Below are 16,887 nucleotides of genomic sequence, written 5' to 3'. Positions count from 1 at the left end.
ATAAATCACATCCCCCAAATTTAAAATAATTGGAATGACAAAGTATGTTCACAGACAGTGTCAGAATTAAATTAGAACTCAAAACCAGAAATATATCCAAAAACTTCCCCTACATATTGAAAATTAAATAATGCACTTCCAAATAACCCACTGGTCAAAGAAAAAGTCAAATAAATAGTTAGAAAACATTTTTAATTAAATTAAAATAAAAACACAGCATAAGCTAAATTTTTACAATGCAGTTACAATAATGCATTAAAAGGTATGGCATTAAATGCTTTTATTAAAGGGAACAAATGGGTCTCAAATCAATGATCTAAGTTTCCATCTTAAACAAAAAGTACAAGTTAAACCCAAAAGCACAAAAGAGCAAAAAAGTCAATAAATGTGAAAACAGAAAATAAGAAAAATGAGTCAAAAAGCTAGTTTTTTGGAAAGATCAATAAAATTGATAACACTCCAGCCAGACTGATTCAGAAAAAATAAGAGAAGATCCCAATTACCAATGTCAGAAACAAAAGAGACATCACTACAGATCATACAGTCATAGGATAAGTAAATATTACCAACATTCTTATGGCCACTTGACAAAAAAAGATGAAATAGAGTCCTTAAAAGACACAAACTACCAAAGCTTACTCAAAAAGAAATAATTTGAATTTTCCTACATCTACCAAAGAAAAATAAATTTGCAGTTAAAATTTCCTACAAAGAAAACCATAGGCCCAGATGGCTTTACTGGCAAAATTTCTCAGACTTTTAAGAAACAAACAGTACCAAAAATATCTATTCTACAAACTCTTCCAAAAAAATAGAAGAGAAATAAGCATTTCCAGTCTCATTTTTAAGCTACACATAACTTTGATAACCAAACCAAAGACATTACAACAAACCATTATCGTTCATGAACATAGACACAAAGATCTTCACTAAACATCAGCTAATTAAATGCAGCAGTACATTTGTAAGAATTATATAGCATGACCAAGTTGAGTGTATCCCAGGAATTCAAGACTACCTAAACATTTGAAAACATCAGTGTAATTCATATCAAAAGACTGAAGAAATTGTTATGATTATCTCAAGAGCAACAGAAATAACTTCCAATCAAATTCAACATCCGTTCACCATAAAACCCCTCGGCAAACCAGAAACATAAGAGAAATGCCTCACTCCATAAAGGGCTTCTACAAAACACCTGTAGCTTACATCATCCACAATGTTAAAGACTAAATGTTTTCAGCAGTGCACCTGGAGGTCCCATGGATCTGTCTCTTGCTTCCACAGTGCTTGGGCACAGCAGTCCCGGGGACCCCGTCTTCCAGCCTCCCACCACCCCACAACCCCCTCTCCAGTCCCAACCTTGGGAACCATCGTGGCCCCCTGTGCCTCCCGGACCGGCCCACCCCGTGTTTTGCGCTCGGCTCCTCACAGCGGATCAAGCACGAGCCCCAGGGCCGGTCAGAAAGCCTCCCCTCGAGGGGCCGCCGCCCAGCCGCCCACCGCCTGGTCAACACGCAGCCGCGGGCTCGCGCACCCACCTCTCTCCCGCTTCTCTTTCCGCCGCCAGGAGGTGGCTCCGGAGCGCGGCCCGCTTCTCGAGAGCCGGTGGAGGTGAAGCCAGAAGGCCTCTCCTGAACAGGCAGAGCCACGGCGGCGGCCGGCCTCCGCCGGGACGAGCAGAGGCACAAGCCGTCCCAAGAAGAGCGGTGGAAAAGCCCTGGACGCCACGCGAGGCGCCAGGAGCCTAGAGCAGACCCTGAACCCGGCCCTTTATCTGCGCACCCGGTTCCAACCGCGCAGGCGCCCATCTCCGGGGCCTCCTGCAGAACCGCCGGGGGGTCAGCAGGTGAAGCTCATCCAGAAGATGGAGACCACCTGACTCACCTGGGAGGCCGGCGGCCCCGGGCCGGGCTGGGCGGGCACAGCTGCCAAACGCCCAGCCTCCGGCACCACGAGGAGCCTCCGGAGCCCGGCAGGCTTTGAGGGGCCCCTCTGGCACCCCGGCCCTGGTGTCAGGGCCTCTGGCTGAGGCTCTCCCTGCGGCCCCTAGGCAGGTTTTTGACCACCGCGGAGCCCTCGCCCAGGCCTGGACCAGGTGGAAACAATAAAGTTTTTTGCCAGTAAAAAAAAATATTTTTTTAAAGAATGAAATAAACTACTATCATATACCATACACAAAAATTAACTCAAAATGGATTAAAGACTTGAACATAAAGCCCAAACCCATAAAACTTAGAAGAAAAATAGGTAACCTCTTTGACATCATTCTGGGCCATGATTTTTTGGATTTAAACCAAAAGCAAAATTAACAAAAGCAAAACTAAGAACGAGGGACTACCTCAAACCAAAAAGCTTCTGCACAGCAAAGGAAACCATCAACAAAATAAAAAGGCAACCTACCAAGAGAAAAATATTTGCTAATCATATAAAATATGATTTATCAGCAAAAAAAAATTTTTCTGATAAAAGGTTAATATCCAAAATATATTTCAAAATGCATAGAATTCAATAGCAAAAACCCCCGAACAATCCAATTTTTTTAAATGGTCAGAAGATTTGAATAGACATTTTTCCAAAAAAGATATACAGAGGGCTGACAGGTACACGAAAAAGTACTCAACATCATTAATCAGGGATATGCAAATCAAAATGATAATATCACTTCACACTTGTTAGAATGGCTATTATCAAAAAGACAAGAAATACCAAATGTTGGCAAGGATGTGGCAAAGGGGAACTTTGGGCACTGTTGGTGGGAATGTAAATTGGTGCAGCCACTATAAAAAACAATATGGAAGTTCCTCAAAAAATTAAAAGTAGAACTACCATGACCCAGCAATTCCACTTCTGAATATTTATCCAAAGGAAATGAAATCACTAACTTGAAAGATATCTGCACCCCCATGTTCATTGCAGCATTATTTACAATAGCCAAGACATGGAAACAACCTAAGGGTCCATCAATGGATAAGTGAAAAAATGTGAAATAAATATATACAATGGAATATTATCCAGCCATAAAAAAAGAAGGTAATTCTTCTATTTGGGACAAGATGGATGGACCTTGAGGGCATTATGCTAAGTGAAATAACTCAAACAAAGACAAATACTGTATGATTTCACTTACTGTGGAATCTAAAACCAAAAAAGAAAGAAAGAAAGAAAGAAAGAAAGAAAGAAAGAAAGAAAGAAAGAAAGAAAGAAAAAGAAAACAAGCTCACAAGTACAGACAGCAGATTCGTGGTTGTCAGAGATGGGGGGGGGGGGTAGGCAAAATATATAAAGGGGTGAAAAATTACAAGCTTCTAGTTATAAAGTAAATAAGTCATGAGAATGTGATTTAAGCATGGTAACTATAGTTGATAATACTATATTGCATATTTGAAAGTTACTAAAAAAGTTTTACTTTTTTACTGACTTTTACAAGTCAGTTCAGCTCTCTTTGTCTTAATTTCCTCATGGATAAAATGAGGTTTTTAAACTACAATTTCCCTAAATCCTTTACAAGTGTATGATTTCAGTTGTATCATGTTTTTTTTTAATGTTTATCTACTAATTTTGAGAGAGAGAGAGAGCATCCAAGGGGCATAGAGAGAGAGGGAGGGAGAAAGAATGCCAAGCAGTCTCTGCTCTGTCAGCACAAAGCCCGATGCAAGGCTCAATCTCAGGAACTGTGAACTGAAATCAAGAGTCGGACACTTAACTGAGCCAACCAGGTGCCCCTCCAATTGTATCAAATTCTTCATTCTGCATTAAAGGGAATAGACATATATTTTTTAATGTTTATTTATTTATTTTTGAGAGAGAGAGAGAGAGCACACAAGCAGGGGAGGGACAGAGAGAGAGGGAGACATAGAATCTGAAGCAGGCTCCAGGCTCTGTGCTGACAGCTCAGAGCTCGAACTCACAAACTGTGAGATCATGACCTCAGCTGAAGTTGACCACTTAACTGACTGAGCCACCCAGGTGCCCCTAAAATAGACATATATTTAGTGAGAATCCAGTTTTTTGTTCCATGAGCATTTACCAAAGCAGTGCACAAAGACAAATAAAGACACATTTCACCATAGGGGGATTCACAAGACAGACCTAAGTGTTGTAGCACTGGACCTGGGGTTTACCTCAAAAGAATAAAATTTGGGAGCCTATTCTGTGAGCATAGGTTCTGTTCCCAAATTTAATTATAATGCATAGTGTACCACTCTTAGTGAAATCAGATAAATACAAATTGGACAACTAGCCTATATTTACCTTGTCCAGAGGTATGAGAATGTAGATATAATGCACAATTATAACAGAAATAGCACCATTCTTCCAAGCATGGAGAGTAGGGATCAAGGAGGATTTATGACATGTTTTTGGACAGGATCAAACAGTCACCCTGTCCTTGGTACTCAACTCCCACATTTAGAGCTTTCTTCCTTTAGCTACAGCATTAAATACCTATTAAAATGCAATTGATCTTGAGAGGGGCTGCAGTCACTTATGTCTTCATATGAATGAGTTTAGTCAGTTCTTTCTCCTAAAAGAAGGAAGAGAAGAAAGCATGAAGACAAAGGTCCCCCCTCCAACTAGAGGGGAAAGGCAAGGCAGGAAGATAACTGTAAAAGTGCTCTACTCTTTTCCCATTCGTAACTCATTTAAATAATGTTTAATTAAGTTAGGTGATTATAATTACAAATAAGCAGAGTTAGGAACAAGCATTGGGACCCACTGTAACCACACACCTTACAAGAGAAGCAGGTGCACATGGGAACACTGGAGAGCAGCCACATGACAGGAGGGTTCAGCCAGCCACGGTCACCAAATGGCGTGCGGTTTGGTCAAGAGCTTCCATTGTACTTCACAGCTTGCTTAGGGTTGGGTCTGTCTACCATTATCAAACTGTACCTCTGCTGATTCAGAATTCAGTGGAGCACTAAACCCAAATAAGTAAAAGTCATCATCCTGTTGAGCCACATGCTATGGCAAGTATGTTCACTGTGTGCTAAGTGGTAGGCACTGTCAGTTGCTTTATATATCCATAATCTTCTTTGGTTTGCAGCACAGCATAATCCTATGATGGAGGGGTTGTTATTCCATTCTATTATGAGGAAACTGGGGCATAGACAGGTTAAGTAATTTTCCCGAAGACCTAACAGCTATGAAGAGACAGAACCAGGATTCAAAACCATGTCCAATGACTCCAAAGCCTAAGCTCCTAGTTATTATATTTTGTTGAATTTTGTATGCGTTACTGTGAAATATTGCCAACGACATTTATGGACCGCTCATCTGTTTAAACTGTTGTGGAGCACTAAAGGTCAGGCCCTGTGCTGTGCGTGGGGAATACAGACATGAGCACAGTCCTATTCCTGAGGAAATGTGAATCTAGTAAAGAATACAGTCAGATCACCTGGGTTCAAATGCTAACTCTACTTCTAAGTATGTAAACTTCAGGGAAGTTAGTGAATGTCTTTCAACTTCAGATGTCCTGCATGTGAAATAGGATAAGAGCTCCTACCACACAGGGTTGTTGGGGGGAACTATGAGACAAATAAATTAATAGCATAGTGCCAAGAAAACACAGTGGACACACAGTAAACATTAGCTAATATGATGTTGCTGATGCTGTGAACAAGCAGGGCTCATAGGAGGTAATCACAAAGCATGCTAACACTGGTCCTTTAAAATTTATGCAGAAGGGACTCTCTAAAATTAATAATAATAATAATAAAGGGCGCCTGGTTGGCTCAGTCACTCGAGCATCAAGTCTCAATTTCAGTTCAGGTAACGATCCCAGGGTCAGGGGTTTGAGCCCACCTTGGGCTTCACACTGAGCATGGAGCCTGCTTGAGATTCTCTCTCTCTCTCTCTCTCTCTCTCTCTCTCTCTCTTTCTCTCTCTCTCTCTCTCTCTCTCTCTCTCCCCCCCCCTCTGCCCCTCCCCTGCTTGCACACACTCTCTCTCTCTCAAAAATAAAAATAAAAAACATTTTTAAAAAAATTCTCTTTTTCTCGGGGCGCCTGGGTGGCTCAGTCGGTTAAGTGTCCGACTTTAGCTCAGGTCACGATCTCGCGGTCCCTGAGTTCGAGCCCCGCGTCGGGCTCTGGGCTGATGGCCCAGAGCATGGAGCCTGCTTCCCATTCTGTGTCTCCCTCTCTCTCTGCCCCTCCCCTGTTCATGCTCTGACTCTCTCTGTCTCAAAAATAAAACGGTAAAAAAAATTTTTTTTTTTTAATTCTTTTTCTCTGTCCCTGCCCCCTGTTCACACACTATCTCTCTAAAATAAAAATAAATACAGGGGCGCCTGGAAGGCTCAGTCGGTTTAACATCTGACTTCGGCTCAGGTCATGATCTCATGGTTCACAAGTTCGAGCCCCGCGTCAGGCTCTGTGCTGACAGCTCAGAGCCTGCAGCCTGTTTCAGATTCTGTGTGTCCCTCTCTCTGCCCCTCCCCCACTCACACTCTGTCTCTGTCTCTCTCAAAAATAAATAAACATTAAAAGAAAAATTTTTTTAAGATTCCTAGGTAATAAAAAGATTACTGAGATCACTTTATGGCATAAAAACAGTCTGAATTCAGAAATCAGAATGTCCAGTCCTTAAAAGTACGAAGCTGGTTTAACGGTAAATCAGTAAATCATCTCTGGGAGGGGGTTGCTGAAGACTGACAGTGTTTATAGAAAGATAGGCCTCATCCTCTGCCTCTTCCCAGACCTTGTGCCTCCCAGTGCTCAGGATTCCTCCTCCCCCAGCTGTAATCACTAGGTTTCTCACCCTGCCAGAGGCCTTCGGGGACCCACTTCTTCACTTAACGAATTATTTATTGAGTTCCTATTATATTCTAAACAGTATTCTGGGTGCTGGGGATCTATAAGTGACCAACAAAGATCCCTGCTCTCACAGAACTTATATTCTACCTAGCAGGATAGGAGAACAGACAACAAACATAAGAGATAAACTACCTAACTTGATAAAAAGAAATGAATTCTATGAGGGGAAAAAGAAAAAGTAGGGCAGGAAAAAGAAGCTGCTGAAACAGAAAAGAGGAAGGACACGCCAAGGGGGAAAACAGTATGAACAAGGGCCTGGAGGTTTCAGGAGCACGACGCAGTCAAAGAACTGAAGACAGTATGACGTGACCCAGGTATGGAACCACATTGAAAGCATGAATGCCTGCCAGTCCCTGCTGGAGGCTCATCCCCGAACAGCCACTTGGTACTGAGCTGCACGCTGTCCCTATCTTACCCCGGGACCCCATAAACCTTTTGTACTTATTCCCATGGACAATGTCCGACATCTGGAAAGAGAAGTCCAAGTTTAAAAACTGGGGATAACAACCCCGTTTTTTAAGAGAAATTTTATTAAAAATCCCATTATGACATTGAAATGAAAAGGTTGTGGTGCCTATTCAACAAAATGATCAGGTACCTCTTCCGTAGCTCACCTGTGCCAGACACAGCAATATACAGGTAGATGTGGTCCTTGTGTGTGTAACAAAGCAGACCACAGAGAGGCAAGCCTGGGAGCACAGCCCTGGGGCCCAGAGTGACCTGCACGCTGCAGGTCAGCAGTAGGCCCCACTGTTCTGTGACCAGCGATGACATCACCTGCTGGAAGACAGCAGAGCAGAGCCCTAGGAACAGAAATGAGAAGCTTCTGTGCCCCTGCTTCACAGTCTAGACAGTAGGTGGAGGCTGGGAGGTAAAATGACAGAGATTGGAAAGCACCAGGAGGGACAGCAGTGGTAAGATAGGTCAAAAGGCAAAGAAGTATGAGTTACCCTTGTAAATGTGGCTTCATTTCCCACCCTTATCCCAAGTCAACCTGACTTGAGGAAACCCAGACAATAGCAGCAACAAGGACTGTGGACCGTACTCACCATGACTATAACTGTAATAGTAAAGGTATCTCAAGAATGCGGCTCTGGCGGGCCTAATTTCTTTTCTTTAAATACCAACGGTAGTCTCCAGGATAGAGTCAGCCCTCTATCTGCAAAATCTGCAATTCCTGTCCAACACCAAGCCTTCTACTGAAATAGCATCAGGCCATCACCAGTAAATAAGTTCTTAACTCCTTTTCTTTAAAAGAAGTTGATACATTCAGCTTGGAGGCACGCTTGCCCAAAGTTAGCCTTCAGATCCGAATGCTGTTCCCAAAGACAGAAATTTTGGAATCAAATTATGTTCTCCAACTTTTAAAAAGGGGATATGGTATCGTTAACAAAAAAGATACAAGTTGCGGGAGGGGGTGGGGAGCAACGTTTCTTCTGAAGTTGTGGCCGGAATCTCCTTTGAAAAGTGGGACTCTGCTGCCCCCTGCCTTCCACTAAAAAAACTGCAGAAGATAAAACAGGAAATCACTAACTCATTGAAGGACAGTATCTTTTTGTCACACACACACACACACACACACACACACGTGCATATACCCCCTAAAAACTTAAGGGCTCCAAAAGCATCCTCTGTGATCTCAACCCCATTATTATCTAAACACTGGACCCCTAGACACAGTGACAAACACATTGAGACCCCGCATGAATCTGCCCGTCTGTGCTCTTCCTGGAATAATAATCCTCTGACTTCAGCCATCATGTCCATGCTAAAGGGAAATCGCCAACTCTTACCACCCAAGCTTTACTCATACCTGGATATCCAACAATGCCTTCCAACTCCAAATGACCAAAACCAAACGGCATTTTCCCTCACAAACAAGCCCCTCGAGGACTTCCTTCAGTGAGCTTCACTTCTTTTAACGGCACCTTTGTCTAGTCACTCAGGTCAAAAACTAGTATTCCTTCTTTGACTCCCCTCTCACTGGCCCCCTACTAAATCAAATGAATTGCAGGTACTCCCCCACCCCCACCCCCTCCCCGCCACCCCCCACCCCCCCACCCCCACCCCCCGCCACCACATTAACAGCTTCCAAACCCACTGCCTCCACTCCATTGTCAGCCTGGGTTAGGTGCTCATTGGGTCCCCGCTATCCTGTCTGGAGTGTTACACCACCCTTCCAACTGCAATCCCCAGCTCACGCCAGCCTTTCCTCACTCCAGTACATCTTAAAATTGCTGGCAGATTTATCTCCCTGAAGTCCTGCTCTGCTCGTGTCACTCTACCGTCTCCCTCTTGCCTCAGAATAAAACCCATAACCCTTTACCCTGGCAGTCAAGACTTTCCACGATCCGTACCATCTGCCGCCAACCGCTGCTACCACGTCCACGCGCCTTACGCTGCAGCCCCATGGACGCACACGCTGCTCCCTGGAGACAGCCGGTGGCTTTCTTCTGCCTTGCTCCTGATACTTCTTCCTTGCCTGCTTTTCCTCCACCACCTCCACTATCCGTAGTTCTTTCCGTCCAAATCATTTGCATCTTTCAAGTCCTAGGTCGAATGCCACTTTTTCCACAAAGCTTTCCCTAACTCCTTCAACCGGAGCACATCTTTGTCTAAAGTCCAATCATATTCCGTCTTTTCCTTTCTTCGTTTCAAATGAGCAAATATGTATAGAGTTCCTCTCGTATAGGAATATACTAGGCCTTTGCACATTGGGGCAAACAAAAGACACGACCACACCCCCTTGTGTCTTACAGTCTAGTATTTACCACTTGCCAACTTGTGTTCTTTCTGAGAACATGAACACATGAGTAAGGCGTCAGTGCTTCAGTGTTTCATCTTTTATGCCTCTCTCACACATAGTCTCTAGCAGAGTGCATTGTGTTTGTTATTCAGTAAGTATTTGAATAAGTTAATAAAAGTATTAAATGGTCCTAGATGGCTGAATTTCAGAGTCATTAGTCACTTCCCAAGTTCAAGTAATTGATTAACCCTAAGTTTGAGAGTCTAACAACTTTTATGGATTCCCTGATTTAAAAATTATTCATCGTGTAGGGGTGCCTGGGTGGCTCGGTTGGTTAAGTGCTGACTTCAGCTCATGTCATTATCTCACGGTTTGTGAGTTCGAGCCCCACATCGGGCTCTGTGCTGACAGCTCAAAGCCTGGAGCCTGCTTTGGATTCTGTGTCTCCTTCTCTCTCTGCCCCTCCCCCACTTGTGCTCTGTCTCTATCAAAAATAAATAAATGTAAAAAAAATTTTTTTTAATAAAATAAAAATTATTCATCATGTATACCGTACTCAAAACAGATTTAATTCACAAGCTTTGGAATCAGAGGGAACTAGACATGAACTACAGATCTGCTCTGTCCCTGTTTAGCTGAGTGAACTGGGGTGTGATGGGCCCAGGGGCATTGCTTAACCGCTCTGAGCTTCAGCATCCTTATCTGTGGTTGGGTGAGGATTAAGTACTAGAATAAATGCAAGGCAACTAGCACAATCTCTGATGTGTCCATGGCTGACAAATTGAGGTTATTATTACTGTTATTTACCACTACTGCTTTCCTCTAAATCAAAGCATAGCAAAACTGTTCCCCAGAGCTTGTTGGAAAACTGACTCAACCATCTTTGCCAACACTTTTCTTCCTTGCCATCTCCCACTACAGACAGCTAGGGAGGGCCGTGACCCAGTTCTGGCCAAAGAGAGATAGGCAGAAGCCTGCTGTAGAACTTCCAGGAAAATACTGGCTTTCCCAATAACACAGACAGATATGCTCGGGGACTGCCTGCCCCTCCACCCCTTCTTCCTGCCTTAAATGTAGATATATTACTTGAGGCTGTAGCAGCATCTTGAGATGATGAGGGAAGGCCAGAAGAAGCAAGATGCTGACTCAGATGACACTGAGCAGCTGTACCAACATCAGCAGTTAGATCTGACCCCAAAATCCATGGTAGGTAGTGGATTTCCCTGCCCTTTGACTTTGGTCTTGGCCACATGTCTTGCTTTAATCAATGACATGTTTGAGAACATAACAAAAGCAGAAGTTTGAAATATGCTAGCATGATTGGGCTTGCCTTTTTGCACATCTTCTTTTCATCATGAACATGATTCAGGCAGTCACTGATCTAAAGAAAGTGAGAATTTGGAACAGACCTGATCAAATCTGCAGTTTGATCTCAAACCTTGCCAAGCCCAACTAAGATCATCAGCCCAATCCCAGCAAAACTGCAGGTGCACGATTGAGAAAAAACAAACAAATATACATATATAGCTATATGCCACTGAGATTATGCAGCATTAATATAAAAATGGCCAAAACTGTATCTCCAAAACTCTGTAAGAAACAGGTGCACAAGTTTCCCTGCTTTGGATCTCTCTAAAAAGTAGTTTCCAACTGGAAGCGATTTTGCCCTTAGGCAAACATGTCTAGAGACACTTCTGGTTGTCTTAAATTGGGGAGGGGAATTACTGGCATCTAGTGGGCAGAGGCCAGGGATGCTGCTAAACATCCTACAGTTCACAGAACCGACCCCAACAACAATGAGTTATCCTGTCCAAAATGACAATGATGTCAAAGTTGAGAAATTTTGTCCTAATACAATATGATATAAATAGGAGTATCTGGGTGGCTATCGGTTGAACGGCTGACTTCAGCTCAGGTTCTGATCTCATGGTTTGAGTTAAAGCCCCACATTGTGCTCACTGCTGTCAGTGCAAAGCCTGCTTCGGATCCTCTATCCCCCACCTCTCCCCCACTCATGCTCTCTCTCAACAAATAAACATTAAAAATTAAAAATAATGTTTTTTAAAAATATAAGACAAATAAGGATGAGATATTTTTTTCCCATTTTGCCACATACCTCTGCTCAGCCATTTATCACATCGATTGATTGATTAATTAGGTCAGTAAGTATTTACTGAGTGCCCACCACCATTCTATGCACCAAGGATCCAGTGCTGAATTAAAAGAAAATATTCCTGTTCTCACAGGGCTTCTATTCTAGTAAAGGAGACCAGTGATAAACAGATAAATATAATGATTTTAGATGGGGTGGGTAGTAAAAGAGTAATACAGCATAGAGAATGACTACGTGGGAAGTCATGTCTGAGAAAGTTGCACTTTAATGTAGCTGAATGATGGAAGAGACCCAGTCACACAGCAGTTTGGGAAAAGAACATTCTGGGCACACAGACAGAAGCAAGTATAATGTACGAGAGGAGAAGAAAGAAGGCCGTTCTACCTGTGGCACAACGAGTAAAGTAGGAGAGGAGGTCAAAAGATATCTGCAGGATCACATATGGTAATCTTGGTATGGTACCAACTGTAGACTCAAGTGAAGTTTTTAGAGATGTCATGCAGGGGGGGACGTCAGCGTCTGGCAGAGACCACATGCAGTACAAGCAAATATTCATGAACACATGTGAGACACTCCTTAGTGCATGTGGAAAGCTGGAGTGGGGAGGGTGGGAAACTTTACAGGAAAACTAAGAATAAGTTAGTGAGCAGATTTGAACTATTTTTGTTACTATGTCCCATCAGCACCTACAGAGACAGCTGACTGATCCTAATCAAATGTAGGGATACATTTGTAACTAGAGGAGAAAGAAAGCTATTCAACACTTTTTTTTTTCCCCACTCAAAATCTTGTGCTTTCTTGGAATGTTGCCTCTCTAGGCTCCTGGCAGGAGACCGGGAAAAGGTTTGTTAGGAAGACACCCGTTGAAAACCAGCATTACTTCCTAATGATAATCCCACCACAGTTGACCCCAAATTTCCCCCTCTGGTGTTCTAGAACATGGGAAAAGCTATAAAGCAGAATTTAGGCTCTCTGAATCAGAAGGGAGAGCCCGGCAGCCTACAGGCCATGATCCCACTGTGCCATGTATCTACAGGAGGTTTCCAGGCCCCACATAATTTTGACCTGAATGAGCAGGTCATTCCTGGATCGTAACTGTCCCTTAACCATCTGTAAGACTCCAAAGGACAAGGATCCTGTCTGTTTTGTTCATAACTGTATCCTCAGCTCCTAGTGTCTGGCACATAGTAAGCCCTCAATAAATATTAGGTGAATAAATAATGATTCATGAAAATAAAGTCTCACAGGCTTGGAACAATCAAAGAGATAACACAAAGCAAAATAAAATAGCTAGACACATCTATTTTTTTCTTAAAGGTCTGTCATTTTATAGATATATACTTCCAAGAGAAAAATAACTATAACATCCATTCATCCATCCAGTTCATTTTTTGGGCATCTAACATGTGCCATCCACTGTGCTAGAAGCTGGAGGTAGGAAAAAAAGAGGAAGATACAGACCTTTCTGGAAGCAAAGGCCTATGGCATAGAGTGGAGAAAGAAACACCTACAGCACATTTTACTGGTGAAGAGAGGGGAAAAAAGTCAAGAAAGCCCAGAAATACTTCCTAAAACAGTTGAATTGAAGGCAGCTTTTTTTTTTTAATCCTAATATTATCAAGCAGATCATTTAGAGTTCAAATTCCACACCCAACTGCTTTTAATATATGTAGACTAGTGGTTTTCAACTGAGGGAGATTTTGCCTCTCAGGGACATTTGCCAATGTCTAGAAACATTCTAGAAGAATTAGGAAGAGCCATGAAAATAAAGACACGAGTACAGCTGACCCTTGAACAACACAGGGATTAGGACTGCCAATCCCGGGGAGCCTGGGTGGCTCAGTCGATTGAGTGTCCGACTTCGGCTCAGGTCACGATCTCGCAGTCCGTGAGTTCAAGCCCCGCGTTGGGCTCTGGGCTGATGGCTCAGAGCCTGGAGCCTGCTTCAGATTCTGTGTCTCCCTCTCTCTCTGCCCCTCCCCTGTTCATGCTCTGTCTCTGTCTGTCTCAAAAATAAATAAATGTTAAAAAAAAAAAAAAAAAGGACTGCCAATCCCCCATGCAGTCGAAACTCTGCATAACTTTTGATGCCCCCCCAAATTAACTATGATAGCCTATGGCTGACCAGTCAATTAACACAAATTGACACAGTCATCTAAAATGTATGTTGTGTGTTATATTATATACTGTATTCTTATAGTAAAGTAAGCTACAGAAAAAAAAATGTTGACAAAGTAATAGGGAAAATACATTCACAATACCGTAAAAAGTCTGTAAGTGGACCCGCACAATTCAAACCCGTGTTGTTCGAGTTCAGCTGTGTACCATTTAGGCAAGTTTTTTCTAATGCAATTAAAATCATAATAAGAATCATTTAATTGCTGCCTCAACGGTAGGTCAACAAAGTACAAATAGTAATACAATCAATTTTTGTGATGACTATGAATAAAAACCTTAACTCTGATGCACAAAGGTGTATATTAATCAGTCATGTTCTTAGCATTACAGATCAGATGCAGGGTCTCAGCAACACACTGCCTCATTAGAATTCCAAATTGAAGAATGGCATACTTACATAGGAATTTGGTTTCTTTTATAGTTTTTAGCTCTAGGATAGAAAAGGCTTAGCCCATTCCCTTTCAGTTTAAAATTAGTCATATGTTCAGCATCCTTTAGCTGGATACGTTTGTTCCCTATAGGAAGTTTATAACTTGTAAAAGGAGTTTTATGCAGAATACAAATTGGGAGTATTACATGACGACCTCTTGAGGACACTGAGTTGTGCAAACAACATCACTTTATCTGACGTAGCAGCTTGGGATTGGTCTATCTGCCCACCCCTGGGCTGTCTGGAATTATAGATCAGGGACATCACTGTCATACCCCAGCTGCTGCAGAAAGCTACTGGAAGAAAGGAGATTTATGAGTATTTTGGTTGTACTGAACCAAGGATACAGGAGCTATACAACAGGGAGCCTGGTGGCTCTAAATTGTAGGCATTATGCAAAAAGAAAATGCAGACTTTGGTGTCAAGGGAGTCCTCCAGGAGCAATAGGACATCTTTGTAAAATCTCTAAAGAATAAATTTAACAGTTATTAAAGAACACCACCCTGTTGTTGCAGACACTGAACTTTATATGACAAGAAGAGATATGAGGGATTTTCAGGAAAACATCTGTCATTTAACAGTGATAGTGACCTCAGCACTGACAAGCAATTCAAATCCCAGTTGAGGAGAGTTATTTACCTCTTTACAATGGCTGAGTTTGGAGCTCTTATATTAGCAGGTTATTTAATATCCTGGTCAGTTAAGCACCTCTGATGCTGAAGGAGAAAGTTGTTTGGGATAACCATGATTATTAGTTCTGTATATGAGACACTCATGAATTACTTCCCTTCAATTATATTAAATTATCAAGTGATTTTGTTAATTTTGACCAAAGGACTGTGCAAACCTATGGAGAAGCGTAGATGTAATCTTCAAAACACATCACGAAAGATCAAAACTATGTTAAAATGAATGTGGAAAAAAAAAAACAAACCCTAAATTTCTGTATTAATTTTGCCATGGACTTACCCAGCCAGTACTTCCACTTCTCTTTTATCGCTACTTAAAAATAAATAAGTGTGCAGTGATATTTAGGTAACAATAAGAAAAATAAAACTTCAATGCTGAGAGCTAACTAAGCGCTCCAGACGATGGTAGGTGTTTTACTTATACTCATTCGATTTTTACAACAGTCATGAAGGTAACAAACATTACCTTCATTTTATAGATGAGAAAACAGAAGCTTTTTTTCATTTAAATGTTTTTCCCTGAAATGGACAAATGGACTGAACTAGAAAATGATACAGCGGGGGTAAGGGGAGGGCAACAGCAGGAGAGGAAGATCTATTGAATTCCAGGGCTAATAAGCTGTGTTACACTATGCTGCCACAAGAAATGACATTTTTATTTGTGTCAGACACATGAATATTAAAACCCATCACTTGAAAGAGAAAGCATTAATACTCTAAGTTGATCACTGAGCTCCCCTGGCCCCCATACCCATATATCCAATTGCTTGCTTGATATCACCGTATCAGTGCCCTACAGGCAATGCCAACTAAACATGCCCCCACATTGATTTACCTAAAACCTGACATTCCTGTTTCTCTTACCTCAAGGAACAGTGTCAACAACTACGGAGTTGCAACGAAAAATGGAATAGAAAGAAATACACAAAAACTGCTAATGGTACTATTACTTGGATGGTCGTATTCTAGGTGTTTTTTATTTTATTCTTTATACTTCCCTGGGTTTTCCAGATTCTTCTTAAACATTTACATTATAAACGTGACACACAATTACATCCTTGTTTAAAAATCAAAGGAAGGGGGCGCCTGGGTGGCTCAGTCGGTTAAGCGGCCGACTTCGGCCCAGGTCACGATCTCGCGGTCCGTGAGTTCGAGCCCCGAGTCGGGCTCTGTGCCGACAGCTCAGAGCCTGGAGCCTGTTTCAGATTCTGTGTCTCCCTCTCTCTGACCCTCCCCCATTAATGCTTTGTCTCTCTCTGTCTCAAAAATAAATAAACGCTAAAAAACAAAAAAAAAAATTTTTTTTAAATCAAAGGAAAAAAACAGAAATAAGCAGTTAAAAAAACACATCACATTCCCAGTGCAACTTCCCTCCTCACATGTAAACACTATGTATCATTTCCCACTTTTCTTCTATGTAAATATATTACTTTTATTTTTATGCATTTCTCTACAAATATATAGTTTGGAACTTATATAGTTCCTCCAAGTAAAACTCTAATGCATATATTATAACTCTTTTTTTCTTCTGAGCAATATATCTTGATGTCAAAACATAGATCTCTTACTGTTTCCAATGGCCAGAGTATTCGATTGTCGTAACAATCAACCTTTACCACGTTTTATTCATTCCCTTATTGCTGAATATTTAGGTTCCCAATCTCTCATCATTACAAATAATGCTGCAAAGACTATTCTTTTAGATACACTGTTTCAGCATTTCTTAGACACACTCTCCCCACCCCCACCCCCATTTTATCATCTCTCAGGCTAGAATGCATCTTACAGTCGATGGCATCTTACCATTGCTATCAGCCAGGTGGTATTTGTTGTGTTAAAAACCCTTCCTGACACCTTCTGGTAAAAGCAAAAAAGTTATTAGCCTCAATACATTTTAGATAAGGTGAAATGTT

The 16,887-nt window shown here is 41.9% G+C and overlaps 1 long non-coding RNA gene across 1 annotated transcript; it reads right to left on the bottom strand.

Moving 5' to 3' along the window:
• Positions 1–4,210: 4,210 nt before the first annotated feature.
• Positions 4,211–9,172, bottom strand: LOC122227960. The gene is made up of 4 exons (XR_006206298.1): positions 9,145–9,172; positions 7,868–8,322; positions 7,433–7,621; positions 4,211–4,525 (listed from the first exon to the last, which is right to left on the bottom strand). It is a non-coding gene; the product is annotated as an uncharacterized LOC122227960 (long non-coding RNA).
• Positions 9,173–16,887: the final 7,715 nt, after the last annotated feature.

The sequence above is a fragment of the Panthera leo genome, chromosome C1, assembly GCF_018350215.1.
Source record: "Panthera leo isolate Ple1 chromosome C1, P.leo_Ple1_pat1.1, whole genome shotgun sequence".
NCBI lineage: Eukaryota > Metazoa > Chordata > Mammalia > Carnivora > Felidae > Panthera > Panthera leo.
The sequence above is the reverse complement of the archived record's forward strand: the minus strand, read 5'-3'. Positions and strand labels throughout refer to the sequence as shown.